This window comes from Mycetomoellerius zeteki, unplaced genomic scaffold (genome assembly GCF_001594055.1).
Source record: "Mycetomoellerius zeteki isolate Tzet28-1 unplaced genomic scaffold, Tzet1.0 scaffold106, whole genome shotgun sequence".
NCBI classification, from domain to species: domain Eukaryota; kingdom Metazoa; phylum Arthropoda; class Insecta; order Hymenoptera; family Formicidae; genus Mycetomoellerius; species Mycetomoellerius zeteki.
The window spans coordinates 4,251,177-4,272,436 of record NW_017255975.1 but is presented as its reverse complement, the minus strand read 5'-3'; the positions used below and the strand labels follow the sequence as shown (position 1 = coordinate 4,272,436).

At 32.8% G+C, this 21,260-nt stretch overlaps 1 protein-coding gene and 1 long non-coding RNA gene across 5 annotated transcripts in view; one reads left to right on the top strand and one right to left on the bottom strand.

The window, feature by feature from the left end:
• The window catches only part of Fur2 (furin-like protease 2), a 423,713-nt gene that overhangs the window by 325,274 nt on the left and 77,179 nt on the right, over window positions 1–21,260 (bottom strand). The window lies entirely within an intron of this gene.
• The window catches only part of LOC108723682 (uncharacterized), a 15,853-nt gene continuing 4,704 nt past the window's right edge, over window positions 10,112–21,260 (top strand). The window contains exons 1-2 of the long non-coding RNA XR_001936661.1: window positions 10,112–10,295; window positions 11,501–11,869. This is a non-coding gene — a long non-coding RNA (uncharacterized lncRNA). The remainder of the gene's footprint in view (window positions 10,296–11,500; window positions 11,870–21,260) is intronic.

The window sequence follows — 21,260 nt, the reverse complement described above, 5'->3', positions numbered from 1 at the left end:
ATGATGACGAGTATTTTTTATTTTTTTACATACGTTCCATGTTATATTAAAATCGTACAATTTATATATATATATATATATACATATAAAGTATTTCAGGCCAATATTTAAAATACCATATAATCAAAATGTACAAAAAATAATATAAATAAAGTTAATAAATGCTTTGTAAGATTTCCCGAAAATATATCTTGAAACATTATAACAATCGCACTTTTGCGTCACGAACTGGCGTAAAAACCCACAGCATCCAGACGCTTAGAGCATGCTCGTTCATTCAAAGCACGTGCGAGTTCATCGACTCCGTTGAGATCTCTCGGATCCCACGACTTCCACGAATCTCTCTCCCTATATCTCTATTTCCTTCTCTCTGTCAACCGCCCACCTGATATTGTTGATCGCGTAATACGAGCCATCTTAATTCTAAATTATATCACGTTTAGATATTTCACTTCCTACCGCTAATTCTAAGCGCGCTGGAAAAATTAGTTCGAAACAGTTTAAAGATATTTAGCGCGCAAGGGAGTTTGTGAACATATTGCGGTTTTAGAAAACGAGAGGGGGAGAGAGAGAGAGAGAGAGAGAGAGAGAGAGAGAAGGAGTAAAGCGCACATTTTCATCGAAAATGTCCTTGCAATGATATCATTACTTAATTAAGATGCAAACTGCTTTCAAACTTCGATACGACTCAACTACGGATAATCTCGTCCACTTCCTCTTTCCATACTTCCTTTCCATACTCTTCAGCACAACTCTTGCGTGAGCTTGTCGACTTTCCTTCAAAGGAGCAGACAGCTCCGTGAAATTACGACGCGCATGTCAAAAAGTATCGTGCGCCTTCCTCGTCTCGTCTCGACACGGTTATCGAATCGATAACAAGCGGGAAGTAGCCGTGAGATTGAGAGCCGAGAGAGCTTCAAGATGTTTGAAAAGAGAACTTCACGGACCAGCGACTATCCGGAACACGGAAGTAAAATTCTGAACTGTGACCGGCGTAACGTGAAGATAAGTGAGGTTGAAGTTGTCGCCATTTGGAAATTCCGAAGTTGTCCGCTTGGTTGCTAGTCTCTCGAAAACGAGCTTCCTCGACGAAGTGTTACATAGATCGAGCCAATATTTTGTAACACCGTAATCGATCACCCAAAGCTCCGAAGCTCTATTTCAATCGGTAATAATAAGTTTCAAATCGCGATTTAATTCCTGAGCATCGTTGCTATAATATTCATTAGTAATCTATCAGCTCTGTCACGATCATGAAAGTGATCGATTGCGAGATCAAAATGTTATTTAATCTTTTATTGGTGTATGAAATTACCATCAAGAGAGAAAAGCTCTTTCATTCCAAATATATATTACCTACTTCAAAAACATTTAAATATAAATTACATTCAATTAATATTACATAAAATTAGTATTACACAAAATATAAATTATATAAAATTATAATTACATATAAAATTAGTGTGTTATCACTTATATATTAAAACTTATTTTAATTATGTATTAAAAGACTGGATTTATATATTAAAAGAATAGAAAATGCAGTTTTGTATGATTATTACACTGAAAGAAAAATTTACTAAATTTTAATAAGTGTTTGTTTGAATGGTAGATACTAACTGAATATTTACTAAATGTAACATATACTTATTTGGTACAAGAACCATTAATTTAATTTTACTATTATTTCTTTTAGTAAATATTTATCTACCGTCAATAAATGTCAAATCAATACTATTTATTATTTAAGTTAGTACTGTTCATGTTTATTAAAATTTAGTACATTTTTCCTCAGTGATAGATAAACTAAAAAAATTAATGCATTGCGAAAATATTTTTTGTGTTAAGAATATTTTTTTATGTTAATATAGTAAGAAAATTAAAAATAAGTTAAGAAAATTAAAAATAGAAATTTCTCACAATTGCTTTGTTTTCCATTACCGCCAGGCATATATTAACAATTCTCACAGAACAATATGCAAAATTCGATTACTTTCTCCATTAAAAAAGTTTTTCTTCACAATGAACAATATTATGTTAAAATGCTACGTGTACTTCACTTTACTAATATATATCACAGACCTACCTACATAAAATAAAACTTAATTATGGGATAGCGCATAAAATGTCATATCATTTAATTATCTCATTAAAACTATACTTGTGGAGTATTGTTTTTTTAAACTGTATGAACACACACACACACACACACACACACACACACACACACACACACACAAATTTTGTTAGGCAGGGCAGTACGAGTCGGAAGACGAAGGTGAAAGCGCACACACTAGTTTGTGAAAACAGACGGTTGACTTAACAATGTTAAGCATAAAGTGAAAATTGTATTGTTTTTCGCAGAAACAAAGAGTGTAGTAAAGATTCAGAGATGTTTTCGTTTACATCATACAGCTGTATCGTGCATTGTTATCTGAAGGATTTATGTAAAAGAAATAGTCAAACACAAGAACGAATCTTCAAAAGATCATATTGGATATTTATTGGAGGCAATTTTTAAGATATTGGAAATTAATTTTATACGAGTTCTGTTAAAAATAATTCTAATTTTGTTAAAAATAAATATGTTACATATAAAGTAAGCAAATGGACATGTATGGCCATCCTGCATTTCACAAACTGCTATGTGTGCCTTAATCTTTGCCTAATTCCAACAAATGATGTCACATCTAACAGAATTTTCACAAAATACTAAATTTGCTTACACAGTTAAAAAAAATGACGCTCCAAATTATAGTTTTAGTAAGATAATTAAATGGTATGACATTTCGTGCTCGACCCTGTATATAAAATATTAGATTAGAAGAAAAATTATGTCGTATTGTTAGCTAAAAATTATATATAAATATATATATCTTTGAGCTAAAAATACACACGCAATACTTTCATTTCAACTCAATATATTTAAAGAAATAAAAAGCTTTGAATATCAAAATCGCGTTTAAATCGTATAATTCACTTTCGAATGTGCTTGAACACAGAACGCGCCGTTCCGGCGTTGGCGACCAGAAATCGAAAATAGCGAGCGGTCAGTAGTACGCCGGCGACGAGCCAAGAGATCGACGGTGATTACGTTAAACGGAAGGAGAAAACGAGATCACGCCGTATTCATCTGTCGTAAAAGTATTCGGCGAGAGCAAAAGTTTGTCGCGCCGCGTGTTCTGAATGCTGTGCGATCTCCCACCGCGTTCTTCGATCGCGTGCTCGATCTTCAACAGTGGATTAAACCCTTTCAAAGACTAATTGTTCGTGCCAAAGGTTCATGCACTTTGCAAACATGGATAGTAAAACAGAGAGACTTTTTGAAAGACCAATGGTACTTTTGGAGAATTCAAGTAAATCGCGCAACATGAAAAGATAATACGAGTTTATGCTCGCACTGAAGAGGGACTTACGGCTGTCAATAAACTTACGTGGCTATAAAAAATAAGTGGCATCGAGAGATCTCAATGGTTATAAAAAGGTTAACCTTATCATGAACGAGACAATTCCACATTTATAAAATAGTAACAAATTATACTTTTTTAAGCAGCATAAGGATTAAGATCGAGTCTTTTAGTAGCCCTATATTTATATAATAGAGTTCTCTATTTTTATATAGCTTAAACTACAGCTTGTTTAATTTATGCGTACTCAAAATTCAAATACTTTGACGCGATTATTAACACAATTTTTTTAATTCAAAATTAAAATATTTTTAATTTAAAACATTGCGTCAATATTTACGTTAAATTTGAGTAAAAAGTAGAAGAATTTACATTTCAATCAGTGTAAAATGTAATAAAAAGTGTACCTGATTATTATACAAGTTTCTATTTGTACACATTCAAAATCCTCACTTTGTGATATTGGAGACTGTAACATTCGTTTAAAAAATTGACGCGTTTCGTAAATCTGTTTAAAATGAATGCATCAATCTATAGGGATTTAAAAGTCATTACATTTCAAAATCGGAGTTAAAATATTTTTAATCCTCCACTGAGTTGATGAGGTCTATTGAATCCATTCAATTATAAAATTTTTGTCGAAAGTATTAAATAATTCATTTTTTATGTTACATCTGCAAATTGGAATTGTTCTTAAAATTACTTAGGGTTAATCCCTTTTTATAGAAGTTATGTTATTTCGATTTCTTGGAATTAATGCCTTTTAATTAATATATATTAAATAGATATCACAAATTCAGTGTCAATAATTGAATGTTACAAATTTACATCAGTTTTAGAGAGTTGAAGTACCTAAGTACTCTACCTACTGACATGCGAATCGACATCTTCTACATTCCGGATAAATACCTAAGTTGTCGAAATATCAAGGCATCATTATCGAAACGGCTCAAATGCGAACGCCTAAATTCCACCGAATTTCCTGCCTCCGTCATCGGCACGCTCTTCTACCAACGATACGCGCTTATCGATGCGCGTGATTACGCAAGCCATGCTCTGTTTATGTCAGTCCGCCTTACGTGCGTTGCACCGTAATTCTGTAATCGATGAAATCCGATGTTGGTTTCATGATGCAAACGATTTATACAGTATGTATGTTCATAATACAAATGTATATGAAACACGTACATGAAACGTGCAAAAGCTAAGTGCACAAAATCATGCCATCATTTCTTCTTCTCGCATCCTATTCGCAAAACAAAATATCAACTGAAGAACTGTAAATGACATTAAAATATGTATGTATTTAAAAATTATTAGAAAAAACCAAAATTTATAATATTACAACTCGCCAGTTCTCCAAGATTAAAATCCCTGATGAAGTATTTATAATAGTATAGTATTTATAATAAAGTATTTGTAATATTATATTTCGAAATTTTGAGAATATAAGCATTATTTATACATTAAAATAAGTAATCATTATTTATACTTTTATTATATTATTAGATTAATTTGTTTTTTTTTAACTATGTGTACACCTCTGTCTCTATTTTATAATATACCTCACGTATTATGTGTAAAAATTATTCAGTGTTATTTATTTAAAATTTATTCAATTATATATATATATGTATGTAAATTATTTGTGTTGAAATAAAGTTCTCATAATTTTCCACACGATTTTTGGCCAATAATTCACTTTTACTAAACCAATAATTAATCTTTCTCAAAATCTCGATTCAGATTTACTTATTTACTTTTCCTCAAGATTTACTTCTAATACGTACACATTATTACTATGTGTATATCAAACTCGATAACAGTATCTTTTTAATATTTTATCTTTAGTATATTGCCTCTTTTCATGCAATTTTTCAGGCCACGAAAAATTTGTAATCAATAATTTATCTCTTGGAAAAAACGTCGATCGTAAAGCACTACCCCAAGAGGTTCGCATCTCCGTATCAACGAAATAATTTTTTCGACAGCAAAACGTGCATTTACTCGCAAAAATGCGCATCGGAAACGATGTCAGACGATCGTAATGATGAAAAAAAGACGGTAGGATCCATTGGCCACTCGTAAAATATTTTTACGAGGCGTCGTGTGCCGAAATGAGTCGTGAATCCATCGCGTGCGGAATCGGAAACAGGTGGTAGATGTTTGAAGAGCTCGACAACCAAGATGATAATGACAAAAGAAAAAGTAGTATCATCAAGTTACGGTCGTAAAGCGGCCAATTCGCGCGAGTATTCATCAGGAACTTCAATCTTGAAGAACTCGTAAGCTGAATCTCTCAATTACAAGAAACAGAGCGAGACACAGGAAGATTGTGGCCGTGCATTTAACTCGTAATTACTACGTGGCGAGTCCTTAAACCTCAAACCGAAAAAATATATGAACGTTTCGTAGTTTCACTGACAGTCGACGTGTATGGCGATTGGGAGAAAGTCTGAAAATTGCATTGGGCTGTGTCGAGTTCATTGGAAATTACGTAAGTTAATACATGACAACGAGCTTTTGTGGTTATATTTAGATAATTGTAGAAATTATCAAAATTATCTCTAAACTCATCACAGTGTTGATTAAAGAAGAATTACACTCTAAAAAATGGATATGGATTTAATATCAATGTGTTTATATAATTTTCACTGTGTTGAAAATGTTTATATCAATAAGATAAGAATTATATAAGCATGATGTTAAATCCATATTACCTCTCTCCTTCCATTGATAATAAATGTTAAATTATTAAATAATATTTTTTTTTTAAATTACAGCTAGAATTTTACGATTTTTTAAATATAAGACATTATAGGTACTCTAAAAAATATGAACATATTAATTTAACACCATAAGATATTTATACATATAATTCTCTCTTACTATGTTGGTGTTTATATCAACACTAACACGGTGAAAATTATATATATAAATACCGCGTGGTGTTAAATCTACATTCATATTATTTATAAAAAATATAAGGAATATATCATATTTTAAAAAATTATATAAATCTAGCTGTGGTCTTAATAAAAATACATTTAATAATTTTAAATTTACCATCAGCGTTTTTCTTCTACTTGCGAGGTGCTGTCGACAAAATTTGAAATTTGTTATCAATTGAACCATTTATTTCCTGTCGTAACCTTCAGTCAGACTGCGCTGTGGTATAAGTTATACAGTAACCACGCTATGTTAGAATGTGGTTTAGAGCTTAAATTTCGCTCTGCTTTGCCCAACTGCGGTCTCTTTTGCAAAGACCCTTTCTCTGCTATTGCTACCTTCGTCATTCGTAGGACGGCGGCACAGGTTCCTTAAGCTTCCGCACTTTCCACGATGCAGGTTAGCTTTAACGCGGTTACGTGAAATTAGAACGTCATACTAGATCGCGCGGGCGCGTGCGAGTATATGCCTCGACTTCGACGAGCAACGACGAAAGCCGAAATAGCAAGTCTGGTAACAAATAGACGCGAAGCACTTCATGTGTGCGCGAACGATCATGTGTGCCAAGTGAAAGCGATTCTCGCTTGTATAATCCATGAGCGACTCCTCGGATCGTCGACTTTGCTGATATGTATCCATTAACAATCGACGACGTGAGATTCTGTAATAATTGAACGTATGATTAAACTTCTTTCTTATATAAAATTTAAACATAACTCTATTATTATTCTAGGTTACCAATGTAATACTATATTACGTTAAAAAAGCGCAAAAATAGAAAGATCTACTGAAAATATTATTATTATTATTATTATTGATCGCGTACAACAAATATCTAATTATTTTATTAACCGTTGTAGAATATAAATCTTTCTATTAATTTTCGTTCTAATCAGTATAATTCGTATGATAATTAAATAGTACAATCTTAATCATATATTCCTTAAGTTTCAGACAAAAAATTAAAAAATTTTTAAATCAACGCGTCACATAACGCGATTTGTAACATTTATTTTACTACGCGAATATTCATTCTTCCGTCATTCATTCAACAAACTCGATTCACGAAATCTTACTTGAACGCCAAGCGAGAAGCGTAGTTCGTTTCCCCCGAGCAAACGGTCGCTATAGATGTTTAGTCGAAGCCAAGTACGGTTTGCTACATCTCGGCTCGTGCTTTAGAAGTAATGCAAGAAAGTCGGTTGTACAAATTTACTTACCCCTTTGAAAGGCTCACAAAATATTTTATACGAGAACACCTTCCCCTTACAAAAAAAATATTTATCTAAAATATTTTCTCATTTTATTTAGCAAAACTCACTTCCAGTTTCTCCTATTTTTCTGTTTCAATAAAAGGAATGAAAAATTTACTCTCACTTATATTAGAGAATACCTTAAAAAAATATCTCAATGAAGATGACCAAAATATGATAGAAAATCTTCGTATAATGAAAAACGCTTACATATCGTTTCATAACTGTTCCGTTTCTACAATTGAACGTTGATGTAAATTAATTTAACCATTTCACGCACGATGTATTTATTTCGCTTCGTAATATATCGATAAAACCGTTTTAAACCGCGCGATATAATATTTTTATTTTATTTCATTAAAGATTATTTGTTCCATTAAAATCAAAGCTTTACTGGAACATACATAACTCATCAATACATCAAAATTTTTCAAGAGAATTTTTCAATAAAATAATCGAAAACTGGTTGAACTATGTAATCCTACGAAAAAATAAAATTTTTATAAGAGTTAAATCACTAGACGTAATATTTAAAACATCAAATATAGACCGAAATAAAAATTGAAGAACGATATCAATAAGAATCAGCAAACTGCCTGAGGAGAACTAAATATATACCTATCATAAAAAGGAAAGTTGTATTATCAAATAAGAGACCTTTGCCGAAATGGTTTTAGTACTATGCTTATCGGTACGGCACGTAGCATTTTGCCATAAAACTAGGCAATCGTACTTTAACTGCTAGTCATTCTCATTTGCTGGGATCATTAAAAGGAAACCACGACTACTGGGCACAAGACTGTCTCTTAACACCGAATGGGACATTGGTTGGATTGCAGTAATAAGGAAGATAGGACTCAGACGCCTAATGCCCATGAAATTTCAGATAATAATCCGAAAGGAATCTCACGCGGACTTTCGAAACTGCAAACAAAGTCTTACTTTTGTCACATCGAACCCGTTGCACCTGCGGCAAAAGTTTGTGCTTGTTATACAATGTCTCAATAATAGCACGCTTCTAAACTGTAAAACTTCGAAAAATAAAGATGTCAAGAATAATTATTCTAATTAATTATTTAAAGTCAAATTGTTCAACAGTAAAGCTTTTAATAAATTATTTTCTATGAAAATATAATAACGAAATGCTTTTGATTATTTTTAAGCCAATTTAGTTTAGAGGATTACAGGATATGTATGTAACAACAAAAATTTGTCGGTCGCTCGACAGATTGTGTCATCAAATTGATTCCGAATTCGACAAAACAATAATAATCGGGGATAACCGCATGTTTTTTAAACACTCGTGTATGTTTAGCTGTTGACGTAGCTGTAAAGTTTTCAATTCGATGAGCACGAAAAGTCTGAATGTACGTGAAACAACAGACCAAACACGGTCAAATTACGAAAAAAATAAATAAAAAAAGATCATAAAGTAAAAATTGCAAACAATGCGGTCGAACAATCGTTCACTGTTCAAATATTTATTCGACGTACTGTCACGTTTTCTCAACAAACCAACCATCTCTCGTGTAATAATACTGCGAAATAATAACGTATTTGGGAAAACTCTGCTCTCAGGCTTGCTCGGTGTTTTCGCGAACAAGCGACGCTAAACACTCAGCGGTGTACCGTAGTCGTTGGGAAATTTCTATCGCAATTATCGCCACCGCCTAAAGAGAGAGAGAGAGAGAGAAAGATCTGCGAAAATTCGTAAAATTCAACGAATCGAATGGCGGGATATTGAGAAACGAATGGACACACAAGCCGACGCGAGATCGAGAGATTAAATCCTCTTTTAGTACCTCGTTCACTTTCAGGACGATCAGCAATGCAAACCGAAGGACTTTCAAATGGACGTAACGTACGGTTGCTGCGAAAATTTAACGAAGCCCGCTGGCAACAGAGATGCAACTTTGATAGTTGCAATGGGAACGAGATGCTACAATGGCAACAAACCGCGACATGAAAAAATATCGCTTTGACCGTTTATTGCGATCACAGAAAAAAAGATTTTCTCTGCCGCAGCTAATCTTAATTTGTTATAATATATTTGCTGCCGTAATTATAAATTTATTAACTACAGCAAAATGGTTTGCTGTTGCTGCTATAATATAGTATCACACCTAAGACATTAGCTATAGTACCTATATTTTAGCTGTCCATATTTTACACCTGCCATTTAGTTACCACATGCAGTTTTTACGATAGCTACATTTTTTTTCCGTGATGCATCTCTCTAACATAAAGAAACTCTTTGAATCACTGAAAAATTCCGCATAGATAGAACTTGTATAACGCAACTGGTACTAATTATAGCATAATCCTGCGAGTTCAACTCGTACTATAATATTGTAGAACTGTCGAAACAGAGATATACCACTAAATCAATCTAAACATTCGATGACGACGGATGCCTAAAATATTTCAAAAATAAAAAAATGTGAATAAACCTCAACTAAATAATGATTCACAAAAATAATTTCATTTATTACGAAGTAGGGGAGACCGGGGTCATTAGGCTATAGGGGTAAGTAGATTAATCGAAGCTACGTTGCAAACAAATAGCGCGAGACTCGCGTAAACGTGTCTGAGCACGCAGCAGTGACTGCCGCTCAGTCTGTTGTGATATCGCGAGGCAGACGCATCTTTCAAAAAAGTTACGCTACAATTTAAAAAAATCGAACACGTAAGTAAATATTTTCATTCTTAAAGTTTTTGTTTTACAATTGTGTATAATTGTCTGAGATATTTGATTTCCATTTATATAGTAAGTGTAGTTCTTACTTAATAAAGTCCAACAGGTTTTTTTTGTTTATCTGTCTTTGTTATTGTATACTGTTAATGTTTTTAAAAAATGAACGGATGGGACTAGTAGGCTAACCATAACACGGGGCTATATGACTAATTTAGTGACGATTCTGATAGTACCTACTCTCAAACTTCTTGGAATGAAATCTCACTCTAAAAGAATGAAAATACAGTCAATTTTGAAAAAGAGTGAAAATATACCAATTTCTTGAAAAAGAATGGCAATATTTCATTCTTTTAAAGAGATTTACCTCAGTGGTAAATGTTATAAGTTTAGTTCCCTCGCGTCCAATCTCGATAAAACTAGGCTCTTTCGACGTGTTTTTGCACAAAAAGAACGAATTTAGCAAAAAGAAGCATTGTTCTGCCTTGCAAATTGAAATATTAATCGGTAAAGTTTGTTAGGTTAGGAAATCTGTCATTCGCTACGTCCTGGTAAAAACGTCGATAGCATGTTTTGAATATGAAATTTGGTTCGTAAATTCACTAATTTGAATCAGATCTTATAGGACTCTTGTACAAATCTTATAAAATCTGATAAAATATACGATAGGAATCATATCAATCGTGATGCTCGCGAGGTCAACAATAGAAATGATATAAACTTATAGAAAACGACACAAATTGATAGAAATCCTATCGTTCTCAATCGTTCTCTACCAACTTTTTTTACCAAGGTGATCTCACTCTATTCCATAAGTAACTGTATGTATTTTCACTCTCATTGAGATTTCACTTAAAAGAATTTAGAGAGTATTCTTTTTTATTTTTTAAATCCATCTATAATGCAATAATTTTTGTAGTTTTAATAAATTTTAATAATAAAAATACGCAATAAAATATCATAATTAAATTACATGTATAAGAATTCATGCATGAATATGTATAAATATTCATAAACATATATAATTATGTATGAAGTATGTCCATATATGTTCATATATCCTTCTTTTTTTTGTAAAATTATTTTTAAAGGTAATAGAATACAATCATATATGTTTGTGTATATTTATACATATTCATGTATGAAAAATTTTTTACCGAACAGTATTATGAAATACTAAGATATTAATTTAATTACAGCAAATCATGAGGACGTACAAGCGAAAGACAGATAAAGGAAATATTCTGAAGGACATTATGGAATTTGCATGTAAAGAAGTAATTTTAGAAGGAAAAAGCATTCGTTCTTCAGGATTGAAATATAATATTCCATATAAAACCTTGCATCGATATGTTACAAAATTAAAAGCTACAGGAGAAGATTCCAGTCAAGTATCGAATATTCAATTAACTCATGTAGGTTATATCAAAAGTCGTCAAATTTTGAATGATACGGAAGAAATTGCTTTAGTGGAATATGTTAAAAAAGCAGCAGATATTTATTATGGTTTAACACCCAGAGAAGTAAGAAAATTGGCTTATCAATTTGCAATAAAAAATGGAAGTAAAGTGCCAGCTTCTTGGAATGAAAACAAAATGGCAGGTGAAGATTGGTTCTCATCTTTTCTGAAACGCAATAACAGTTTATCAATAAGATCACCACAAGCCACAAGTCTTTCTAGAGCAACATCATTTAATAAACATAATGTTAATTTGTTCTTCACAAATTTGAAAACAGTCTATAATCGTTTAAGAATGGAGCCATCTGACATCTGGAATATGGATGAGACAGGGATTACTACTGTTCACACTCCTAATCGTGTAGTTGCACGTCGTGGGATAAAGCAACTAGGGAAGATGACTTCAGCTGAAAGAGGGACTCTCATTACCGTTGCAGTTGCAGTTTCAGCTATAGGAAATATGGTCCCACCATTTTTTATATTTCCAAGAGTCAATTACAAAGATCATTTTATACAAGGAGGCCCTCTTGGATCTGAAGGTGATGCCAATCCATCAGGTTGGATGAAAGAAGAAAATTTCATAAAATATTGTAAACATTTTGTTCGTCATGTTAGACCATCTAAAGAGAGGCCTGTTCTTCTTTTACTTGATAATCATGAATCTCACCTTTCTATTGAGGCGCTTGATTATTTCAAACAGAATGGAGTTACAGTTTTATCGTTCCCTCCTCATTGCAGTCATAAGTTGCAACCTCTAGATAGATCTGTATATGGACCTTTGAAAAAATATGTCAATACAGCATGCGACAACTGGCTAGCTAGTAATCCAGGAAAAACTTTATCTATTTATCACATTCCAGAAATAGTAAAAACTGCATTACCTCTGGCGACAACTTCAACAAATATTCAGGCAGGTTTCCGCGTTTCAGGAATATCTCCTCTAAATGAAAATATATTTCCTGAAAGTGAATTCTTAGGATCTTATGTGACCGATAGAGAAGATATTTCTACTATTATCAACGCTGCGAACGATAAATTTCTTTCTGTCCAGGAAAATATCGATCTTTCAGCTAACGAGGAAAATATGGATTTTTCAGTTTCCGAGAAAAATATCGATTTTTCAGCTATCAAAGAAAATATCGATTTTTCAGCTATCAAGGAAAATATCGATCTTTCAGCTGCTCAGGAAAATGTCGATCTTTCAGCTGCCCAGGAAAATGTCGATCTTTCAGCTACCCAGGAAAATTTATATCTTTCATCTGTCAAGGAAAATGTCAACCCATCTTCGATGTCTAGCTTAATAGTCACACTTCAGGATATAAGACCTCTGCCAAAAGCGGGACGGCGTCAAGAAAAAAGAAGAAATACTCGTAAACGTACTAGTGCAATATATACAGACTCACCAGAAAAAGATGCACTCATGAAACAGAAGCTCGATAATCTAAGAAAGAAAAGTAGAATCAACAAGAAAGGAAAAGAAATCGAACAAAAAAGCAAGACAACAAGAAAAGGAAAAAGTAAGGCAAATCCAAATAAAGGAAAATATCCTTTGGTTGAAAAAGTTACAAGGAAATTATTGTAAACATTTTGAATAAACTAAATTCTTCATCCTCGAATGAGATAGATGATGAAATGTGTCTCGTTTGCACAGAAAGTTATTTAAAAAGTATTCCAGGAGAAGAGTGGATACAGTGCACGAAATGTAACATGTGGGCACATTCTAAATGCATAAAGGGTAACTTATCATATTATATTTGTTACAACTGCAATTTGGATGACGATTCGGATTAGATAAATTACTTATCTAATAACAAGGTACAAAGTTATAAACATTTTTTATTTTATGAATATGTTTGTGTTCTCAAAATACATTTTTATAAAAGTTTTATAAATATGTTTGTGTTTAAAATACATTTTATTAAAAGTTTCGTTATTATGTAATTAAGATGTACCTTAAAATATACATTAATTTTCATTTTAATAGTGTTAGTCAAATTACCCCATACCATTAATCATCTTACCCCGTTCCTGGGGCTAATTGAACCAGATGGAATGCATTTAAAAAATGAATTTTTTTTATATTAGTTATCAGTTTCCCCTTATTATTAAAATATTATTAGATAGCCAAATGTATGTAGTAACTGGTGTAGAATTCATTTTTTCGATAAGTCTCTTAATTTCATCTGTAAAAATTCGAAACTGAAAAATGAGTCTACTATCCCCGGTCTCCCCTAATAGATAAAACCTAAGAAAACGTTTTATATTATAAAATAAAAGAAAATATACCTAGCGAATGAGAGTTAAGCGTGGTACACTGAGAAAAATGTTTTGTATCAAGAACCAAAATTTTGTTACTGACACAAAAACTATTTGTTGATATATGATCAATCAAATCGTTGATTACCACGACAATATTAATTTATTGAATTTATTAAATGAACTAATAATTTAATGATATAAAAGTGTTTTTTGTATGATGTTTATAAATTTTTTATAATTAGAAATAGAACATTTGTTGCCGGAACAAAACGGTTATATGTATACACGAGAATAATATATATCTTTCACTTTTTCTACAGACTGAAATTATGTTTGACGTTTTTGAATTTCCTTGGCAAAGTGTATATAGATTTCGATCAATTGAGATTATCACTCTGATAAAATGATTGTTACCATGATTGGTCATGGTGTGGCGAGAGCCGAGAAGTTCACGAGAGTAGTCTCTCATCCTAGCTTTGTATAGGTAGACATTGAATTTCTCTTACGAGAAGACACGCCATCTCTGACAGCTCCGCGAAACGTTCCTCGCTCTACCATAGTGGATTATTTTGTTGAAATTAATAAAAGAATATTCATTTTGTAATGGCAACTAAATTTTACATTGTTATTTACAAAACGTAAATAACCAAATAAATTTGTACTGTTAAATAAAAAAATTTTGTTCATCTAACAAAAAAATATTGTATTTTGTAATTTTGACAAAATAATCCAATGATAATTGATCATTTGTGAATAATTCTCTTTTTATGTTACCAAACTATATCTTTTTTTCTCAGTGTAATTGCGCAAATTGATAATTTAATGTATTCTTCTTATTCAGTGCATGAATCAAATGCATATATTTTGGTTTTATTCAAACCATCTTCAGTGAACAAAATTAATGTAATTGTAATATATTGTTTATCAAGCTCTAAATACACAGAAATGATAAGTAGGTATATCGCTGCTGGTTACAAGGTCAAGTAGCTTAGATCTGTAATAAGACACCCATCTAATCAAACTTTAAAAGAATAAAATTGAATAAATTTACCCAAATTTATATTATACGTTAACAAATTTTGTTGAGATTTAAAGCCTCATCTTTCAATTCATTTCAATAAATATGAAATTCTAGAATCGATAAAAATTTACGTATATCTATGTGACAATCTTGCGTTTCGCGGGTTTTCTCCGGAGAAAACCCGCGAAACGCAAGATTGTCACATAGGTAACACCCGTGAAAGCCTCAAGAATATTACGTATATCTATTTTTTTCTTTCCATTCTTCGCTGCAATTGTAAATATCATCTTTGCGAACTATTCTCGCCAAACTTGCCGAAGTTCAACAAGAATGGCTCATCCTTAATTCTTGTTCGAAGTAATTCTACATTTTCTTAACATGATTTTCCTGTCGTTTCATCTGCCCGTCATCGGGAAGCTTCATCTTGCACGATCGCGCAAACCGACCAAGTTTTCCTAATCCATTTACCGGAACGTGAAACGCTCGGTTGCGAAGCGCCGCCGATCGATGATACCAACGACCGTGATTTTCGGGCTCGCCGAGCACGGTCGCAAGCCACCAAAGTGTATCGCGTAGAACGATGCGGTACGAAGAGGGCGGAATTATCCTAATTGGTAACGGATGAACGCCGTTGAAAAACGACGACGAAAGACGCGGAAGCAAGTAAGAGGGAGCCGATAACGTTCGAAGATAGACGAGGATGTTGGTGGCAAAGTAGCGATCGCGAATGAGGCAAGTAATTAACCGTGCGGTGTATAACGTTAAGCAAAATTCACTGCATTTTGCGAAGGAAAACCGTTCCGGTTCCCACACAGGGAATGTCGCCCATGAAAACCACAATGGCTTTTGTATACGTATTCGTTAATTGGATAATTGCATCGGGTAAGCTTAAAAATCTACGAGTGTTTTTTGATAACAACAAAAGCTTTCTATTAAGTTGCTACACGCAGCTATTAAACTTTTCATACGTTTGCATGAAATATATATAGAAGAATTTTACGCTTTTTTTGCCAATTGCTCTATTATGTTGCTTTGATCGTTCATTGAATACAGTTGCCTGAATCAATTTAAGCCTCCGACAAATGGAGTCTTTAAAGACACCATCGATATTTTTATTACGAATTTTGATACATAAATTTAAATCTGTAAATATAATACAATCCGATTCTATGATGGTAAAAACTCATTGTTAAAGCTTTAACGATTTCTATGATGAAAAAAATTCGTTGTTAAACAAGTATATTAAAATTTTTACAGATTTTTATATAATCCGGAATGAGAGAGAGAGAGAGAGAGAGAGAGAAAATTTACTGTGTTTCTCGAAGGTCCTTATGGCAGAGTTAAAATTCATGTTGCTGGCGGTAGCCCCTAATTCAGATCTAATTTTATTGGAATCTGTTAAAAACAAATTTTTTAATTCAATTTATGTGCACTTAAATAAGTAATTCATACTAAACAATTAATTTTTTCAAAATTTTTACTATTTTTCTAACATATACATATTATTATGTACATCAGATTTCAGATGATATCGATAGAATTAAATAGTTTCAGATAATTTTCGGATAATTTCTTCAAATTTGAAATACATTGCAATGTACGTAGAGTCTGAAAGGATTAAAATTAGTACGAGTACGTGACAGATGTTCAGGATCACAAATGATTCGGATACAAAAAAAAATGTGATCATACTGCATGTAATATTGATTCTCAAATGCTACAGAGACAGCGATGGATGACAAAGAGGAGGCATGCCGCTTGATTTGCGAGCAAAAAATAATAAAGAACCGGAGCTATTCAAGAGAAGAGGCAATCATTGGTATTTTCCCACTTCTCGGACGCTATGAAGAGGTTTCCGCAAACGGTGGTCTCTCTAGGTATGCCGAGGACATTGAGGTTGTGAGGATGCGCTTAAAAGGGCGAACTAGTTTATCAGAAATACCGTAAGTTCTTAACGGTCGCGCAAAGATTTCCTCGAGAACACTTTGCCAGTCATCGACTTGTCTTTTCGCAGAAAGATCGACCATAACGTTTGAAAGTTCACTTTATACGAGACCAGTTAAAACAATCTTAAAAGTTAAGTTGCGCAATCCATTATACTTTCGAACCAATTATTTCGACCTTATTGATTAAGTAGATTCTGTTGAATCACTGTGAAGTTATTAGGAGAAACTTGATACAATTCTAAACGTAACATGATGTTAACTTAAATAATTTCATATTCCAATTTTCCTTGATTTTAAAATATTTAGATTTGTATTTATCAAGAAATCTAATTAATTTTTGTATTTAAAGCAAAAAAAGAACAGTATAAAATAATTTCAATTTCTCATAATAAATAATGCATTTAATTTTTATGGTATCGAAAATACATTTCTCGACAGCGACTCTGAAATAATATTCAAGTAAATAACACAATTTAATTAAAAACTTTTTTTTAATAAAACAAAATAACCATGATTGCAAAAGAACAAAAACATTAATCCAGGATAATGCTTGACGGAACGTCCAACTTACGCTATGAAATTATGCCGTGCAAGGGCGAGTGTCATCATTGTTGGGGAAGTTCCCATCTCGCGTTGAGATTTTGCGGAATTAAGGCACGACCTGAACATTACTTGCTCTCGTCGACTTTCGTGTACCCATCCGGGCGAAGAACGCGCAGTCATGCAGGCATGCACTCTCGCGAATCCGGCCTACTTCCGAAACCTACGAGGGACTAAAAGTTTGAATCCAACACAGCTCATACAAGATTATCGCTTTAATTCGATGGTTTATTTTAGGAAAATTTTGGAGGGTTTAAAAACTCTGACGGAGAAATGCAATAATTATGTATTATAAAGCTTTAATAAGAACAATAAGTAAATTAAGTGAACTAAGAAAATATAGTAATATTAACCATTTATAAATTGTTTATATGGTTAATGTACTATATTTTCTTAGTTCACTTAATTTAGTATTCTTATTAGAATTTAATAATATGTATATAGTTGAGGCGCTATTTCACTACAAATTTATAGTTATTGATACGACTTTTTTCTCTGAGTGTATTGTAATCTGAACAAATACTTTGACAACTTATGTAATATTATTTGTTTTTACATTGAAAATGACCCGATCAGCGTCGAAACGTTTGTACGCGAATATTAAATATTCATTAAATTTTAATTGGCTCACAGCTCTTCTTTTATTTATTGATTTATTCTCTCTCTCTTATTGAGCCATATTATTAATTTAACTTTTATAAAAATCATATTTCACAGAACACACCTCTCTATTTTATAGAACATAATTTAAATATTTCCATAATTTTTTCATTTCATTTTATATCAAACACTAAACTTTCTTTAAGTTACGAAATTAGTCACTAACAGCGAGAATTATTTCGTAAGATGCTCGCGAAATTTTCCTTGACCCAATAGTACTCCGGTAAATAATTACTAAGAATATAATATCAGTAATTAGAAGTCTATTAAAATTGTCCCGTCTACGAAGTCTCGTCGCTTTCACACTTCTCGACAGTCCGACATTCGCATATTACTTGAACTTCCACGTTGCGTATAATTCGTACACTCTCGTCTCTCGGTAACACGGAAGACGATAGTGCTCTCGGCGCAGGTGTCCTCCCATTTGATATTCTTTCGCCCGAGAGAGTTTCCCGTAATCGTTTCCGCTTGTTATTACAGATAACATCACGGGATATTGCTCGATGATAACACGAGGCCAGTATTGTCCTTTCCTTCCAATGCAGTTTCCTCAACGATATTCGTAACGCCAGTTGAACTTTGCAATGCCAGTTTAAACTTTACAGGCTATTTTCTCAAGTTTCCAAAAATGTTCAATATGCAGGATGTCATACAAATGCATCAGCTTTTAAAATTGATATGATGATAAGTGAGTTTCATAAACTTTTGTGAAGAGATTTTATTTTTTATCAATTAAGAAAAACAATCCTATTTTCAGACAAAGCGGATCTCTTATATAGTATTAACTAATATGCAAATTTTTGCAAATACATTTTTTCAGTTTTATAAACTGCGCGCCGATACGATTTACAAGTGTATTTGCAAAAATTAGCATATTAGTATTGTTAAGCACCAAGATCCGTTTTGATCGGAAATAAGATTATTTTTCTTAATTGATTTATTCTCGTCGGTCTAAATTTAAATTATAATTATTTATTTTTTGTAAAATAATTTTACTAATAATTTTACTAATAATTGAATTAATTAGTAGGAAAATAACAAAAGTTACGTTAATATAATTCAATCCTTTATAATTTTATCTTTTACTCAGTTATCTATAACTGATTTGATAATCATCCTTAGTGAAAAAATCTTACATGTTATTTTTAAAATTATATTTCTTATACAAGAAAAATTTCAAATATTATCCCAGAGAATATTGTAACCCCTTGGGCTTTTCCGCTTCGCGCAACAAACCTGAATACTCGTAACGCAAAACGAAGAGCCACGTGCAAGAAAACAAAATACAAGTTTACCTACAATATTCCACGAAAAGTGAACTTCACGTGTGGCGCACGTGATACAAACACGTGGTCCAATATTGTTTTCTTTAACTGGCTAGCGTAGAAACAAATAGTCGTATTTATGTAAAGGCGAAAGAAAAATCACATTATATAGGGTTTACCTGACGAAACCTTGCGAAAAGTTGCCAAGGAAAATAAAAAGGCAGAAAAAGAAAATATACCAGTATCGACACAGTTCTGCCGCTTTTGCGGATCACGTATGACTCGCAGCGAAATGAAGTAATTCAAGACACAAAAGACATAGTCGACTTCAGTACCCCGAATTCTTCCCCTTTGCATGTGAGAACCATCGTATCTTCGTTCCTTTGCGCGACACTCTTTGACGCAAAATTATCCGACACACGTACGCATCTTTTTGAATCGAGATATAAAACGTGATGTGAATATTTACAAGAGAGATAGTAGAAACAAATATTCCAGAGCAGATGGCATCTTTCGTGAAAAAAAACCAAGACAGCAGATATTCTGGGATTAAGTTCTTCTTCAGAACGGAGAAAACCATGCACTTGTGGATAAATGAATTAATAAGAGACATAAATTTGTGTCAAAAAATATCAATGAAATAACATAACAAAAGATATCAATGAAATACATAACAAAAACATCTGAATGTAGGTACCTATATAAAAATATGCAACTATATAAATATGCAAACTGCAAAAAATAAAAATGGTGAAAGTTTCAACAAAATATAATGGATGTTTTTATGACTCTTTCGGAATGTAGAAAAAAATATCACCGAGAGAGATAACATTATGTAAAAACGGAGATCAATTTAATTATATAATACTTTCAAAATTAAATTGATATTTTCTTTTGATCGCTCTTCCCTTTAATTTTAATTTTACATATTTCGAAACATGCGATATTTTGAAACGCGAGATGTAATACTGCGATACATGATATATCAATGAAGTCATTATCATATATCACACACTATTTCGTTAATTAATTATCAAATGGAATATTTACATAGATTAACGATATAATTTCATACATCAAAAAGATTTATGATTACTTGGTAAATTGATACAAGGAAGTTAGCGTCATACAATGCGCTTGCGAGTATGGCAGATGTAGAATGACTAATGAATCGTGAATGAAACGAGACGGCGGGAGCACGTGACTGGGCATGATCCATCGGCCTGCTTAATTGGCGATGCAGCAATCTGGTTAGAAAATGCCTAAATAAAGAGGCAGCGAAGAGGTGTGTTAGAGAGAGAGAGAGAGAGAGAGAGAGAGAGAAATAAAGAGAGAAGGATATACGTATCGGCGTGGTAAATGAATAAAATTTCAATCTTTTCGTGAAACTTCCTCTTTGTTGTGCTGCAGTGGCAAGAAAAAAAATATAACGTGAAATAGCGGAAGCAGGAGCGGAAGGAAGAAAGAGTTCGACTGAGAACAAGCCAGGCAGTTAAAAGGGTCCCGTCACGTGGCGATCGATAAGTTTGCTTCTATCGTGCGCTTGCTCTTATGTCTCTAGATATGTGTGCACGCTTACGATACAAGTGCAGTGAGGAAGAGAAAGAGAGAGAAAGAGAGAGAGAGAAATACGATGCAAGCAAGCTGCACTCTCGAAAGCCGATCGCACGGTTCTCGAATCTAAATCCCAAGCAAGTTCTCCGAGCTCCGAGCCGCCACCGTCTTTTGTCGTCGCCGTCGAGACGCTCG